The sequence below is a fragment of the Struthio camelus genome, chromosome 2, assembly GCF_040807025.1.
Source record: "Struthio camelus isolate bStrCam1 chromosome 2, bStrCam1.hap1, whole genome shotgun sequence".
Taxonomy (NCBI): Eukaryota; Metazoa; Chordata; class Aves; order Struthioniformes; family Struthionidae; genus Struthio; species Struthio camelus.
The window spans coordinates 144,467,805-144,484,905 of NC_090943.1; the positions used below are offsets into that span (position 1 = coordinate 144,467,805).

Consider the following 17,101-nt stretch of genomic DNA (forward strand, 5'->3'; position numbering starts at 1 on the left):
CAGAAGTTGAACTATAGCTATATTTAAACCAGACATTGTTTATTCAAAAGACAGAGACAGAAGACACTGACAAAGCCAAGAAATGAAATAGAAGACTGACCAGAGCCTTCTTAGAAGAATCTGAACATCATTGTGAAATAGTGGCAGTAGTAACCTTCCATGGCTCTGACTCTCTCCTCTGTATCAGGAATTCCTGAGAGGCTGCCCAGAAGGGAGGCTACTTTTCTTCATTTTCCAAAATATTTGGTACTTGTTTCCAAGAAGAGGCTGTGGCAATGCCACCTCGGCTCTTCCAAGGGAGACAGCAAGGGAAGCAGCTCTGAACTGTGCTCCTCTTAGCCACTGTGGTGGACGTTGCTTGAAAACTGTCTTAAATCAGCACTTTTACCACACACTCTGCTTTGGCAGCTGTACCATCAGTCTCAGTCCCCATGACGGAGTAGAGCTGGTATAGGGCTTAGATCTCCCATGAGCTCCCTCTGTACACAACTTACCTTGCTGGGACTCATTACCTGGGTTCTGCTAGCAAAACACAAGAAATTAATCCATGTGAAGGGCCTGGGAACATAACACAGCTGATATCTGTTAAAAACTGTTTCACTGAATCTGCATCCCACAATAGGTAATCTTTATTTTCATGGAGAACTCCCAGTTGCCAGGCTTCAGTTTAAAATCTACAAAGGCTTTTTAAAGTTCTACCAATTCTTTCTTTCTTTCTTGAATCTTTTGGTTTAAGTCTGGAGAAATTGTTATCGTTTGCCCTTGGAATTTAATGCTTCTCTCTTTCCAGGCTGCCTGAAGGATCTTCTCCTTATCTCTCATTTCCACTGAAGTCATAAGCATTGTGTTCTTGGAAGGAGTACCCTTGGGTTGGTTTGGGGTGAGTATTTTATGGCATCAGTCAATACAGGAAACATCCTCATGTTCTGGCAACTCCAGAGTAGTAGACTGTCATTTTTCCAGGAAATTCACTAGATCTTTGCTGTCAGTTCAAGCAGAAGCTATTGAGATTTATTCATACTGAGATTTTGGTTCAAATACTAGCTTTTTTTGAGAGAGAGAGTTTCATCTCTCTGAACATGGATTATATGGTATGCTGTAACAGATCTTTATTTAGGCTGCATGCAAAAGTGTTTCTGTGTATGACCCATTGATCCGTGCAGTTAATCTGATTTCCCCCCACATCAACACACTCACTAACTTTGCTAGAAGCCAAACACCATGCAAAAGATAAATCTAAGGTCTGCATTAGTAATCAGGGTATAAATATGTGATATTACTATTCTGTTCTCATTCTTTTCCCCTCCCTTATGTTGGAAATCAATGAGTCGTTTGCAGAGGTGTGGGGCTGAGTGTGGGGGAGAAGAGAGAGCTGGCACAGAAAACATCCTATGATATGTCATTTAATGGAATCGATTCAATTCTCAGAGGTGCTTTTATGATTCAGAGTAAAAGCCCAAAGCTGTAATGGCTTAGCAATATGCAGAGTTGTAAATCATTTATTTTATTGAGGGACAACCTCCGTAAATAGATATGGGACTGCAGGAGAACTAAATTCTGCTTTTGCCACTGCTGTTGACCTGTGCTGGGACTTGGAGCAAATCACCCCAGCTGTCAGTGCCTCTCTGTGCCCTTATTATTTTGTGTGTTTAGATTGGTGGGGTGGGGAACACTTCTCTGTATAGTACAAAGAGGTTTCAATCTCTAGACACTCCTTAAGGAGAAATCATTATTATTAATCATGAATTCCAAGGCAGGCACAGAGCTTGTGTGATAGGCTGCAGTGGCTGCTGGATATAGATTTAAAGGATGCACGTAATTTTCCAGTATCACGTGTGATGGGAAATGTTCTTTACCTGATGGCTTTGCCCACGTGTTTGCCTCTTCAAAAGGTGCAGCCAACGCAGGCAACTGCGAGAGCAGACAAAATTCGTTGCTCCTCCGTTAGAGGTCTGTTTTTACAAAGGTGGGAAAGTGGGGAGAGTGTTAGAGTAGCCCTCTTGCTCTCCTTCTTACCACCTGTGAGTAGCAAAGTGGCCAGCCTGCTCCTGCCGTTGGGCCATAGGCAGGGTACCACAAGCGGAGATATGGCTGGGAGGGGGCAGAACTGAAAAGAACGGGGGAAAAAACTCACAGCAAACTGAATGGCAGGATGGTTGAGGGCTATTAGGATAAGAAAAAATGATGTAAGGTGGGAGCAAGGGCAGACATCTAATGACAAATACTTTTCTAGGAGACTTTAATCATAAAAGCTGACATTCTCCATAGAATGCTATATCTTTCACTCCTGACCACTGTGCCACTATATTCATTAACATCTTCAAGTCCTACTTAATTATGTTTATTAATTGTCTCCTTTTCCTCTTTTATTTTCTTCCTGGATTTCATTTCTTCCTTTCTCTATTTGCTTTTGTTTTCTGCTTTTTTCTTTCTAATTCCATTAATTGGTGGAGATAGCAAAGATTTTCTAAAAAGGTTTGTATGAAGATAAAAGTTCCTTCACTGGATAAGTACCTGATAAGATGAAATTACATGTTAGCATATGCTGTATATATTACAGTAGCAAGCAAAGTTCAAGACCTTGCTGTGTTTGCTGAAGAGATGGAGAGCAAAGAAATCCAGATTCCAGTTCTACAATCCTCAGATGCTCACACTTGATTAAGCTAAAACAAGGGGGAACAGATTTCCACTCCCCCCAAAAAAAAGAGAGAGGGAGAGAGGGAGAGTGGGAGAGTGGGTGTGTGGATTTCTGCTCTATCACGTCCATACCATACCTCTGGAATACACTGTAAAACCATTAACCTTCAGTAGGCGTGCAGAGGAGCAGCTGTCCGAGGGCGTGGTGGAAATACCTGCGTGAATTCCCTGCCAGAGCTCTCATGCCCCAGGGGAACTCCCTCCCAGCAGCTCAGGTGCCTCCCTCCAGCTGTAACTACTTTCTACCATGATGCATCTCCTCAATTTCAACACCTTGATGCAGGCTGGACCTTCATTGAGGGTAAATCATTGTAGCTCCACTGACTGCAGTGAAATCATACCAGCGTAAACCAATCTGGAATGCACTAAAAACTTCTTGAAACTAATTGAAATGAAAGACATTAGGAAACTTTCTCTCAAGATCCTAAATTGATTAAAATTGAAAGGTTACTATTTGAAATAAATAGGAAGAATCCCATGTATGACAAATTTCACATTTTCCCATTTAAAAATTAACCAAAAATGAGTCATAGATTTGCCAAAAACACTTATTTTATATGAAGTAAGTGGAAATGTTGTGAATAATTTAGTCTTCAAATTGTACTTCTCCAGGACATATTAAGAATTTGGTATTTGCAGTCTGAGATATTTATTTTTGTTTTGACTGAACATACAGATCAGTGATGGATTGCTGCTCATTAGAACGAATTTTATGTTGTTGCACGTAAGATTTACTATCCTATAAATAATATCAGCAAACACATTTGTTAGCATTTCCTGACAAAATGAAAACAACAAGAATATAAGCTCATCTGAATATAATGTATTTAAAAACTGGATATTCACAGAATTTGACTTTTTCAAAGCCTCTTGTATGAGTCCAGCTGTAAATGTATGCCACAAAGTAGTCAAATCTCTAATATATTTAGGGGGTAAATGTGAATTTATGTTTCTTTGCATCTTTATGAATAGTCTCAAAGGGAGATGGAAGTATATGTTGATGAGTTTCAGTGATGACAACAGCTGGGGGAGCAGTACAGACAAAAAGCTAAGCAGAAGGTGGACTTTGAGCACATGAGGAGGAAATAAAAAAGTAAATTCAATCTGTAAATATGTAGCAGGCAGAGGGAGGCAGTACCTGCTCTGAGGTCTCTCTGGTACGTGGTGAGCCGAAAGTCAAAAAAAGGGCAGTGAGAAGTTAGAGCTACTAAGGGTCTTTTTCTTTTTTCCACTCGTGCCCCACAGATATGCCCTTTTCACGCCAGGCTCTCTTCCCTTGCAGGAATTAGTAGCAGCCATAGTAGCTTTTCTGGAGATTTTTCTGTGCTGAAGCAGCAGAGGGCAACTGGGGACGAGCCTGACGGGGGTCTCTAAGCAGCAACCTGAGATCCTCAGAGTCTGCAGGGCTTTGTAGCTCTCGGGGGCAGGCCGCTGGGATACTCCACGGAGAGTATGTTGCTTCTCACAGCCTTTCTGAGTCAATTTGCTTTGTTTAAAGCCCGTTATGTTTGTTCTTGAAATAACTTCTCCTGAGGTGGAAGTCTGTGTTTGCTCTCATTTGATGTTGGTTTTTGCTGGCATTGCCTGTACTGTGCAGCATTACTCTGGAATTGTATAAAAGTAGCATGGGTAGCTTGAAAGCAGTCAGCTTCTGCTAAGTGGTTTTAGATTTTCCTGGGAATCTCCCCCTCAGAGCTTCTTGTAAAGGTATAGATAGGGGTAGGGTACATAAATTGCTAATTTCTGTCTATATGCAACTGTGAAACTTAATGTTATGCTTCGAAACTCAATGGAAGAAAACCTTTCTGTGGCTCTTTGACGGGTTTTTTTGTCTCTTTTTTCTTTATCTTTCGGCTGGAGGATCTTGTCAGATGTTGCCATTACGGGTTTAATATTTCTGTCTGTTGTTCTCTAAATTAGAAGTGCAATAAAGCACCAGGAAGTTTGGTGTAACAAGTTTACAACGTTACTTGTGGCTGTTTCTGAGACTATGACTGTGTGCTCAGTTTGCTCTTAGGGTTTGTGTTGCTCTTCTTTTTTTCCTTGATGCTACAGATTATCTCTTTTCCTAGATTATTTTTATTGAAAGATGAGAAAAGTGTAAAGTCCCAGCTAGCAAAGCATTTTCAATCACAGCTGAGAAATGAGTCATCCCTTAATGGAGACTTCATAATAATGCTGCAAGATTGGTGTGCATAGGTTGTAGGTTGTAGGAGAACAGAAAGACAAATTGTAAGTACCTGCAGCTGGCAAAATGTACAAATGCAGGAAAGAGAGAAAAACTGTCAAGGAAATGACCTGGTAGGAGGGAGGGATTTGCCCACAAAAACAAAAATGTGGGAGGTGGGATTTATTCCCTGCAGAAACTGCATCCTTTTAGACTGAGCTGATGTTTCACATTCCTCTGAGATTAGGCTGTTTGACTAGCCGGCTGTTGATAAATAAAATATTCATAAACTAGGTCAAGATTAGAGCTATGAAACACTAACAAAACTGAATGATGAGCAGCTCTTTCATGGTGTTGAATAAATATATCAAAACTTATGAGCAGAAACTATTAAAAACTGGTCATTATTGAACTTTAACAGTCCAGGGGAAAAATGAGGGTCATAAGGAAGATAGCTCTGGAATAATTCCTTGGGCAGATTAAATATCTGAAATACTGTTGCTAAAATTTGGCTGAAGCTCTTCAGCTTCAGGAATTTGAACTTCGAGCTTTTTTTGTACGTATTTAGGAATTTTCAGAGTTCTGTTCAGTAAATTCAGCCTTTACCATAGAAACAAAACTGGAAAATGAAATGGAAAACCATTAAATAAAAATGTTTTACTTGACACGTCACTAGTCAATATATATGTTTCAATCTATATGTTTTACAGCAGCATCAGGAATGACTTGGCAGAACTACAGGAAGCAGAACAAGTTTACTACCAGCCAGCCTGTGATGGACAAAGTAGACATCAGGCACCTGAAGACATGTAGTTTTATAAGAGCCTATGTTAGGCCACACTTTTAGTTTGTACTGAGTTTCACTGACATCTTCTAAAGTATGGTTTTGTGGGGCTAGCACGCATTTCACACCCTTTGCCCCTGTGGCTGGGAACTGTGCTGGTACTTTGAAGTTTTTTTCCAAGACGATGGTAACAAATAGAGGATTCCTCACACTGGTTCAGGAGATATGACAAGTGAGAATTGTCAGCTGGGATGAAACTTTATTTGCGGTCTGGTTCTAGATCCAGACAGATGTAAGTCTACTTGTTAGGGTAATTCAATTAAACTGTGGGGTTGCTACTATTTTGTTTCTTATTCTACAATCTGTGTCTCTGGTGTTAGTCTCACACGTTATTCACACTTTGATTTCAATTTGACTAAAGTCTTAAGGACAAAAGTCGTGCTTACTGAAAGGCTGTTCAATCTCCAGGATGATGTAACCCTGCTCCTGACTCAAGCGCAGCTTGTTGCTATTCTAACACAGATGACAGTATCAGTCTAGCATGTTTGTAAAACATGTCTCTAGGGCTCGATCCAGAGGTGGTCAGTCCACACAATTTCTGCTGAGACTGGTGGTGTTGGTATGCTGTAGAGTGTGCTCTGTTACCTGAAGTATCTAATTCCAAGATGTACTTCTGAATAACCACTCCAGCACCTTGGGTTGTTTCAACATGTACACTATTCACTTATCTGAATACTTCAAAACAGGGCAAATGAAGAAAGTAAAGTATCAAACACATGGGATCCAGAGATCTACACATACCCAGGAGAACAGACTTTGAATTTGGCTGGACAAAGACAAGCTGTGTGGAAAGAGAAAATATAGTTTCATATTGTCTTTGATTTCTGGAAGAACATGTCCTGTTGTTTATCTGTTCAAACACTGCTGAATATGGATGTACATATTTGGCATTAATAAAGGCCACTAATCTGAGACATGAGACAAATTCTGTTTGCAAATTGGCAGCTGATTTCCTATGCTATATTCTTCAGCAAGTCATCTCACTTTCTTCACTTCCTTGTATCCCTTTCTCCACGTTTTTGCTTTTGCTTTTTGCTTTATGGAGCATGATCTGTCTCTCAGTATGTATCTAATATTAGACTCACTATGAGTCTAATATTGGGTGGGGAATGCTGAAGTAATAGAAGTTATTATCCATAACAGTGAAGCTAGTAAGATGCTGAAATGACTTACTTGGTCAGGGACAGAATGCTGGTTTTAGGCAAACTCATGAGACTTTCAGGCCTCGCCTGATTTAGATGAGTCTCTTACTGAAGAATCTGAATTGGTCAGTAAGCATTCTCATTGTCTCCATTTTCTTTTTAAAGCTGCAAAATTCAGCAAGCAGTAACAATCATTTTAGTGCTTCTTACAATTTCGATCATGGAGTACTTGTTCAGCAGTGGATTTTAATATGTCTTTCCAGAAAGCAAACTTAGGAAAGTGGCTGTAATAGATTTAATTCCTTTTTTCTCCTAACGAGACTAACAACACAGCTGCTGCAGACACTGGACAACTGCAGTTAATAAAATGAGCATATATTGTTCATATTCCACTAGAGGCTGCTGTTTAGTTAGCATTGAAAATCTCCTCATGCCTTCTGCCAAGCAGCTGAAAGGATGTGGAGAGAAGGGGCAAAGTCCTGAGGCGGTGAACAAGCCACTTTTTAAAAATAATACTTTTGGAGATGCATGTTCTTCTGCCGTATACTTTCTTTTTTGAATACATAGTCAGTGTCTGCTCAGTTTTTCATGTCTATTGCAGTTAAAAACACACTGACAGCATCTGTATATTATGAGTTTGTCCAGAAATTCAAAAAATAAACTATGGCATGCTTTCTTTCTGTAACAAGATTTTATTCATTATAGGAAAAAAATATATTATACATCTGTAAATCTATGAAATGAATCTCACAAGTTAAGCTCTTTAGTATTTTTATGAAGCCATTACAGTATTTATTACAAAATGAATAGAAGGAAGCCAGGCAGCAAGCTTATGTACATAATGTAGGTCTTGCATCTTGATTATTACTTTTCTTCCCCCACAGTGAATCATATTATATATGTGCAGTTGTGTTTATATATATTTACACATTCTTCTCTTAGGGACACTTCTCTCTGAGACATTTTGTGTAGGTCAATCAAGCAAAGGACTTCCCTGGCTCTGGGCACAGAGACCCAGCTACCACTCTGAGACCCAGCTAACTGTCCTTGTATGTATGATCTGTATGTCTCCCATGGCTTTAAAAAAATCAGTAATTTTTCTCCAATATATGAACAAAGCAGGTCTATACTGATATTCTCACAAAAACTGATTTTCAAACAAAAATTTTCTCAGTATCAATTTTTCTAGGGTAATTTGACCGTTTATAGCGAATTCTAGACAAAGGTATACATTAACACATCCATGTAACAATACTAAAAACTTACACCTTCTAAAAAGAAATCCTGATTAAAACCCTGACTTTCTCTTTTGGTTCATAAATTGCTTTTGTGAAACTGAATTCAGAATTTCTCTGTTATCCCTAAGAATGTTGTTTTGTGTCCTTGCGATGACACAAACCTCCTCAGTAAATAAAAACATAGGTCAGGATCTAGGCATGATGGCAACAGAATCTGTAGAAAAAGATCATATTTAAGCCACTTAATGCAATTTTTGAGCCAATGTTCTGTTGTGTTGATCCCATTGTTTCTTTCAGGGGTCAGACTGTGACCATGATGGCCTTTGTAGACTGACTTACATCCTGCTACTGATTAGGGAAATTCATTACTTCTAAAGTTATCTCTGTCTGTTCCAGTTTGCTGAAGACCTCTGTCTAGAATTGCACTATCATGTTTTTAAGACAGCTTGAATTTTGTAGTTTTTAAACTACTGTTCCTTACACTATCTGGATGCTAGATAGTATCCTTAGTCCTTTGTTGCTGCTCAGAATTATTTGTATCTTTTTCTATTTCTATATTAATATGAAAAATAATAAAATAACTATAAAAAGCCATCCAAAATACTCCTATCTCCTATGTCCTTTGTCTACCACTGTAGTTTAGCTTCTTAGTAAGGGACATCACAGGTCTGTACACTGACATTTGTTCTTGGTAGTCCATAACTTACTTGACCTCTGCAGCTTATATAATTAAGCTCTGCATGTCCTTTTCAGTATCTGTCATCATTTATCTCATTGACCATGCTGGCTTCTAGAGGGAGATAGATGGCATACAGACCTTGGTCTGTATTTCACTCTACTTTCATTCAAAATGATGGGGACTGTTCTCTTATCCCTTTCCAGGTTACAAATACCGCTGAGGTATTTTCATACTTTATTTTTTCTTCTCTCCCTTACAAATGTTATGACTGCAACTTACCTCTTAGTTTGCATACAGTTCTTAAATGACTTTTGAAGCTAATGCAGAAAATGAAATGAAATGCATCTGTTAAACAAAGAGGCTCATCATCTTGGACGTAGTAGCTTCAAGAGAGCAGAAACAGAAATCCATTCTTCTGAAGAAGATGTCTCGCTCCTGATAGTATGGAATGAAGGAAAAAGTGAGGACCCTGCCTTGCTGCCACTAATGATGATTTGGTCACTTCCCCCAGGCTCAAGGATATATCTGGAAATGTTATACCAAGGCAGCGTGGGAGGGTGATAGGAAAGAAGTTACTGTGCATGATTTCATTGGCCTCTAAACGGCTAGCTCCAGACTTTTTCTGAGACACAGAGTATTTGTTGTGGATTGAATAAAATATTTCACTTCATGTTTCAGCCTTTGATTGAAGGTAATTTTAAGAAATGTTCTTATTTTTGTTCTAATGTGAAATTAGTTTGTTTTGAAATGTCAAAATACAAAACCTGAGTGAAAGGGTAAAACTGAGATGAAATCAGGAAAAAAATCTCAAAGCTAATTCTTCCCCACCCTGAACAAAGACAATTGTTTTAATTTGGAAAAATTCCTCAGCTTTCTAAAGGGATGAGGGAATTTCCCCAAAATACATGTATTTATTCTGCTTCAATCAGCTCACTTCAGAAACCCTGCTGTGTACGCAGCCATGCAGTCCCATGGCATGGTTAAATGGAGGAGAGAGGAGATAGCAGCCCCAGCCCTGGAGAGGAAAGCAATGTGCACCTCTGCCTTAATGCACAGTGCAAGATTGGAATATGACAGCGCTTTGGCTACAGAAGACTGAAAAGTGACTGAAGTGCAAATTGTTCTGCTGAATGGCCAGCTTCTCTGCAGGATCAGTTTTCTCAAGTACATTTGGCTGCAAATAGTTTCTTCTCCGCCTTGTTTTTTTTAATGAGACGCTCTCATGATAAACTATACCTACTCTTGCAGTAGGGCATTTTAACAGACAGCCAGACTGATGATTTCCTGAAGAAAATGCTGGATACTGACAAATCCTTGTTTAGGTAGACACATTCTCAAAATATCCTGGCCTGCTGATCTATCTTTCTAGTCATTGAGAAAAAGGTCTTTCTAGCACAATTTCTGTGTTTGTTACTTTTGTCCTTGTCTCTCCTTGGCCTACTTTTCTCAAGTATTTGAATGCCTTCCAATAACACATTAAGTGAACTTGCTAACACTTGCCACATGTTGTTTTTTCCATCCTTCTCTCATCCTTTCCTTGTGGAAAAAATGTTTATCCAACTTGTTGATTCCTGTTGTTATAAAAGGTAAAGTAGCAGCATGCGAAGCAGGGCATGTGAAGTTTCTCCTTTCATCCAGAAAATATTTTTTTAGATGGCAGGATAAAATTATGAGAAACAGATACCAAAACAGGAAGTCTCCCAGATTTCTTAACATCTTCCAAGCCTGTACAAAGACTAAGCCATTGTAACTGTCCAATTGTTTTTCTGTTATACCAGCATATAACAGGAATCTAAGTGTATAATCAGAATTCTGATACTGTGTTTTGTACACACATAAAATAAGAAAGAAAAAAAACCTTCAGAAGACTAAAGAGAAAGGATATATGCAGAAAGAAAGATTCACAAAACTGTTTTAGAAACAATCATAAGCATGATTACTGTGTATATTGTCCTGAAGCTCCACTGAGTTACCCTCGAGTGCCCCAGTAGAATAACTGGCGAACACTGTGCTACTCGGCTGTGCCTCTGCTATTTGCCTCACCTAGTTCAGAGGAAAAGGAGAAGTTGCTGTCCTTAATGGTTCAGTACTGACTGTTATGTTTAAAAACATAAAATGAAGTGTCCCGCTAAGGACGACTTTAGGATGGAATTGCAAACTATGGATTTAATACAAGGAATCACTGAGCAGCCTGTCCTGCATGCAAGGTGGACCTCAAATACCTGTTAACTGGATGCTCTCCCTGCTCAGCAGAGTGAGCCACTGTCCGCAGACTGAGCACTGCACAGGAGCTCTTTGAAAGTAGAAGCATGCCTGCAATAGGTATCAGCACCTAAAGGCAATGCGCCAACTTCAGGCTGCCGTGAGCTTACTCCATCTGCCTAGAGCCAGTCGGGCAGCTTTCACTGAAGGTCAGACCTACGTCTCAGGGGGCTGTGAGGTTTAGTGCCCCCTCAGCCTGAAGCAAGTGTGCACTGTGCACCTTCTAGAGAAGTTACTGTAGCCACCACAACCAAAGTAAGCTCAAATTTCTCCTTCTACTGCTGAAGAACTGCTTCTGCATGGAAAGGAAAGTAAGACCCATAGGATCAAAAAAGGGAGTGCATAAGAGAGGGTATGACTGTAACATAATGACCTAGAGTGTTTATGCATTTTGTATTAAACATCCATTAGACTAAAACAATAGAGAAAAACAGGGAATATATCACAGTTCTTTTCCCATTCTGCTGACAAGTTCTTATCACTGTTGATGCATATTTTGGAATTTGACAAACAAAAAATGTGTTCCTAGACATGGAAGAATTCAAGTGAGAAGTTAGAGGAAATTTTAGTGGTCATAAAATGAACAGTGTCTCAGATTTGGCTGACAAAATCGCTTTGGCTGACAGCTTCCATTGTTGTGGATGTGATGGGTTTAAAAAGAGATACGAGGCAAATTATAAGTTCTCTACAAATCAAACCCAGCCAGCTGATTTCTGAGGTAAGTGCTAGTCATTTCTGCAAGTTTCTGCCAGTCTGAGCCCAGGGTAGAAGGCGTGCTGCACCTGCAAGAGGCTTGCTTGAAAAGTTTGAGAGATGAATACAGTGAATTGTCAGAAATACTTTGCAGGGATGTAGAATTAAACTTTGAAACTTTTATCCTTTATTCATCATGTTTAAGCATTTATTTTTTGGGCTGCTTGGCACATATTGTGGAAGGACTATTCCACACCATCTCTGGATCGCATATGATAGTCTTCCTGAAATCTATCCGAAATTCCTCCTGCTTATCTTGCTTAGCTAAACATAAATGTTGTGTCACCTTCCCTTTTCTCTAACCTCCACTTTCACTTTAAAAACCACTTGCTGGTGCAGCACACTTGTTGCTGAGGAGCCAGCGGGAACACAGCATACAAACAGCGGGGATGAGGCAGTGGGGCATGGCTGGTGCTGGGAACGGAGGCCAAGTATGCAGGCGCTGAGGAGGCCCCGGCTGGTTTATTCAGCATTTACTCTTGTCCCTCTAGAGACAGGGGGAATAGCAGGTGGGTGGAAGGTGTGTCTGCATCTGCTGCACAGATGTGACGGTGCAAGTTCCCTCCCTGTCTCTTTCTCCACCCAGTAGTGACAAAAAGGTTGTAACTGGCTTCGTGACAATCATTCACCATCACCATCTGATTTAAATGTTGCTATTAAAAATGGCACACAAAATTCATTCCGGGTGTAGCTTCATTGAAAGTGGCACTTAACTGCGCTGAGTGAGTACTGATGAATGTTCTTTAATTAAAACGCTATAATAAAAAATATAGAACATCTGTGCCAAGGTGCTAAGTAATCTGTCTAACCAGATGTCTGATTTTAAGTTCAGCAATATTACATACAATTTTCAAACAGGAAATAGGATTTCTGCTTTTCATGTGTGTGTTGTATTTTTTTTACTTAGTGCAAATCTTTTCAGGCTGCTTTTGGTTTTATTTGAGGTTAAATGAGCTATTTTCTTCCTTTGGGCTTCCAGTTAGCCAGCTGACATACTACGTTGGTAGAAGATTCATGTACAACGCTTATTAACCAAGAAATTTCCCTCCTTTATGGTGATTTAACTTCACAGTATTTACTACAGCTACGATACCAAAAACAAACATACATGCAGGCACAAACTTTTACAATAAATTTGGCTTGCAGAAAACATTTCAGATAATCATTTCCTCTGCATGTTGCAGGTAATCTTTTTGAATATGAGACCTTTATGTGAAGAAACTGACCCTAAGTAACAGCTCTGCAGTGAACTGCTCGTCTCTCTTTTGGTATGGAGTCTGTCGATTTTAGCATAGCTTGACTGCTGAACTTGAACACACAATATTGCAATGTAACCTCAAACTCTACATCAGAGAGATGACAACCTGGTCAGTCCTAATAGGTATGGTCTGTGAAAGACAGAGCAAGGGTCAAACCTAAAAGAAATTAGGTGAAGAAAGTGGAAACTTTTTTCCAGGAATGATTGATCTGACACTCACATGCCCGATTCACATACCAGCATCCTTTTGTTCTGTTTATTTTATACACTTGTCTTCAGAAATTAAGTTCTAGACTGGGACCCCTACTTCTTTTCCTGTCGCTAAAATCTATCCAGCTTTTACTAGTCAGTTAAAATATTGGCATGTACCTTCCACATTTCGATATAAACTTCTTCTCTTTACCTTTAAGGTTCTTCCTTCTTTAGTTCCAGCCTTGGTATCAAAACTCATCTTAGGGCAAAATGCTAGTTCTGGTAGAGCTCTGTGGAAAGGTCAGAGCTCTGAAAATGGTCTACGGCCGGCTGCACACGGAGCGAGTGTGGTGCCTCCTGGGACCACAAGGCGTACGTGTCACAGCTTCAGCGCAAGCTTCCTGGGATAAAGCTCTCTGCCAAAAATAGCTTTGCCTAAAGTTTGATACAGTTTTCCAGAAACTCAAAGAAATAAAAATATGTTTTTGATTTTACTTCCAAATGGCTGAGGTTTGCCCCAGCTAATGCTTGTCATTTTCTATACTATAAAGAGAGTAACATTAAAAATGGTATAAAAAAAAAAAGAGAAAGAGAGAGAGAGAGAGAGAGAGAGAGGCAAAGAAGGAAGTTCTCAAAGCATGGAACTGTGAGTCTAACTTGCGGACCAAGACTGTAACACGAGGCGGAGATGCCAAAAGACCTTTTTCCTGCCAATTTTTATGTAAGACGGTTAGCTTTTTCCACAGGAAAGTGGAATGACCCTGAAACCACCCTAGGCTACTGGCTTTTGGAGTCATAATCTTTGCAGGAAAGAGGGAAAATATAAAGCTTCTTATGCTCTGTGGGAAAAGCTATTTGGGGAGTTTAGAAGGGGAAGTCAGGAAGCAGAAAAGGAGGTGTAGTCTGTGTACAGTGGAAGATTCAGAAAATGTTCAGACTGTTTTCAGAAAAGAAAATAAATGGTGTGTACGGATGACCACAGGGAGGGGACAGAGATGCTGCATGAAGTACGGGGAGAGCCTTATGTAGGTCAGGAGCGAGAATAAAAACAGATGTGGGAAAACAAAGACATTAGGGCTGGGGCAAGTGGATCCCGGGCAGAAATGGGAGAGAAGTGATTGGTGGGATCAGGAAAAGCAAATGAAACTAGAATTAGAAATCATTCGCTCTCTCCTTTTCCCATTGGGCAGGCTGAATGATCCTCTGTATGGGAAGAAAGGTTCTCTTTTTCTAGAATACATCAACGGGATATTTGGATTATCCCAACCACATTCTCCTCCTACCTGAAAACTTTTTCCAGGAGGATTTTGAGTTTTTCTTACATTTCTCCCAGATTTCACAATATGCAGCAACCTAGTCAGAGTAATTCCTTCAGGTCTTCCAGCCAATGTAGTGTATGTCCCTAAATCCTGAGCAAGTCCACTGCAAAAGAGCAGTGTATGCATGGTGATTCCCAGCACTTTCCAGAAGAACCAGTTGTGCTGTACATTAACTTTGTATACATACAAGTAACGCAGGTGGTACCAGGCCTGTCTGTACTTACAGTGTATGAACAGAAGGTGTCAATGTGAAGTTACTGTGAAGGCATGATACAGCCTATGTTAGGCAGGCTTTTCATAGAGACCTTAAGAAAATGTTAGGCTTTGCTTGTTTTAATAGCAATTTCTAAGTTTTCTGTTGAAAGGTGGAAAATTAACTCATGCCTCTGGCTGTCAATTAAGTAGGCCCCCGTCACCTCAGGAGAAAGCATTACCGATGCATTCAGCAAAAAGCAAGGCATTCAGTTTAATTCTTTTCTCCTTTGAATGTACTCAAACCATTTTCTTATGTTACTTGAAAGTGGGGTTTGGAGTCTACTCTTGGTTGCCTGCTTACATGCTGGCATGCACCCTTGCCCTCGCTTTGGCTTCCTGCATGGCCCTGTCCTGTGATGCTTGTGCGCCACTTCCCACCCTCTGCATCATCATGCTCTGTGTCCTGCCCCACAGTACCAAAAAAGAAACTCCTCCAAGGCAATACAGCTAAGCAGGTACAGTTCTCTCATGTGGTAGCAGTAAGAGGGCAGAGGGAGGGGCAGGGAGAGCCCTGCAGAGCCCTGCACACAGCTGGAGGGATGTCCTGGAGGCCACCTGCTATGTTGTCCTGGTTGGGCTGGGTATGCCCTAAAGTGTGAGGTCCCAGTGTAACAGCTGCCTCTGATTTATGCTTGCAGTGGCAAAAGCACCGGGCAGCAAGGACTAAGTGTTCCTGTATGAATGTTTTCTAGAAGGCAAATAGCTTAATGGAAGGGGAGATGAGATAGAAAAGCTGTCACTACATTTTATCGTGCCATTGACCCTGTCAAGATGTGGGGATCGAGACTCAATGTATGTATTCTCTCTGTATGGCTCTACAGAGAGCAGCTTGAGCTTTCCACAGCACTCCTAATCGATCCAAGCATAAAGGGAAAGCCTGTTCCTTGGGCTGTGGAGTCGCAAGCAGCTACACAAGCTGGCAGCCATCTCTCTCCTTCTGTACCACTGATTTAACTATTTGAGCTTATAGGCTATCTAAGGTTGAACAATCTTAGATCTTTAGGAATGTTCACGGCCTGGTCCTTCAGCTATGTGTGACACGCCAATAGAGGGATGTCCATGATTCTTTCGGATTCTGGGGTTAGTTGTACTGAACTCGAGAGATCATCATTTGTCCAGTAGGAGAACTTATTAAAGAGGTTATAACAAAATTTGAAGTATAGTAAAGCTAGAAACGTAACAGAACTGAAAATATATATACTATCAGAGCTCTATAGTTAAATAAACAGGTGCACAATACAGCGACCACTCTCGCCCTTTACGGGCCACCCTTCCAGTATAATTTTCCCCAGCTTCTCCTCATCACGCTGTTGACATCAGTGGTGTCCCTGCTGACAGGTGGGTCCTGGGGTCCACAGGCCAGCTGACCGAGGGTCCAAGTCCACACCAAACCTATGTGGCTTACTCTCTTTAATAGCCAGTTAGAACAATGCCAGCCCACAGTTATACCAAAGCTGTATGGCTCTAGGCAAAAACGGTGCGCACATCACCAGCTAAGCTCATGCTCAGCCCACAGCGCTGCTCCATTGGCAACAATGCACCCATCCATTAACGGGGTAGCGCTGCGGGGAATGGCTCCACAGCACTGAGATGTTTATGGTGCAGGTTTGCAGTGTCACTTCTCCTTTGTCTGGTCTTGCCAATCATGGGGTTGTTGGAAGGTCTGCCCCCAAGCTACAGCAGCTCCACAGTGTGGTAGCTCCCCCCCTGGTGCACCCGGGGTTCATTAACTCTTGAGGAGCTCCCCAGAGCAAACCTCTCTTCCATGGGCTGCACCAGCTGGAGTCCCCTGCTTGCTTGTGCAGTCCCTGTCACTATGTGAGCCTTTGTCATTTGAAGGGCCATGGGACTAGAAGGAACCACTTTTATCATCAAAAGTTTGTCATCATTGCACACAATTCCTGCAAATTTAATCCTGCATTTTCTGTACTATTCACAGAAATTCCTACAGCCTCCTTCAAATCTACTGCAAGACTTACTTCTATTGTGACTCCCTGCTACATGATTATGGCTTGGCCGCTGATGAACTGAGAGTATTGCTCATTTTACATAAGGATCAATGCAAGGGAAGATATAGCAAATGCCTTACCAATCTATGCCATTTGCCTTTTGCAACTTAGCGTACATAATGCTCAGAACAGCAAGGTTGCTAGAGCAAGGATTTTCTTTTTGTCCTTGTCTGCACATTTCCTAACACAATGGAGCCCTTGATGTGTGCTGTATTATAAACCAACAAATTACTGCACCTTTTAGGTAGTAAATAGTATGAACCAGACAAGAAAGAGATTAAGTTTT

At 40.7% G+C, this 17,101-nt stretch overlaps 1 long non-coding RNA gene across 2 annotated transcripts in view; it reads left to right on the forward strand.

Moving 5' to 3' along the window:
* Window positions 1-8,603, forward strand: part of LOC104148944 (uncharacterized) — a 39,826-nt gene extending 31,223 nt beyond the window's left edge. The window contains exons 2-3 of one of the 2 annotated variants that reach the window (XR_695233.2): window positions 791-880; window positions 5,575-8,603. This is a non-coding gene — a long non-coding RNA (uncharacterized lncRNA). The remainder of the gene's footprint in view (window positions 1-790; window positions 881-5,574) is intronic. The other variant, XR_695232.2, reaches the window with a different exon arrangement.
* Window positions 8,604-17,101: the final 8,498 nt, after the last annotated feature.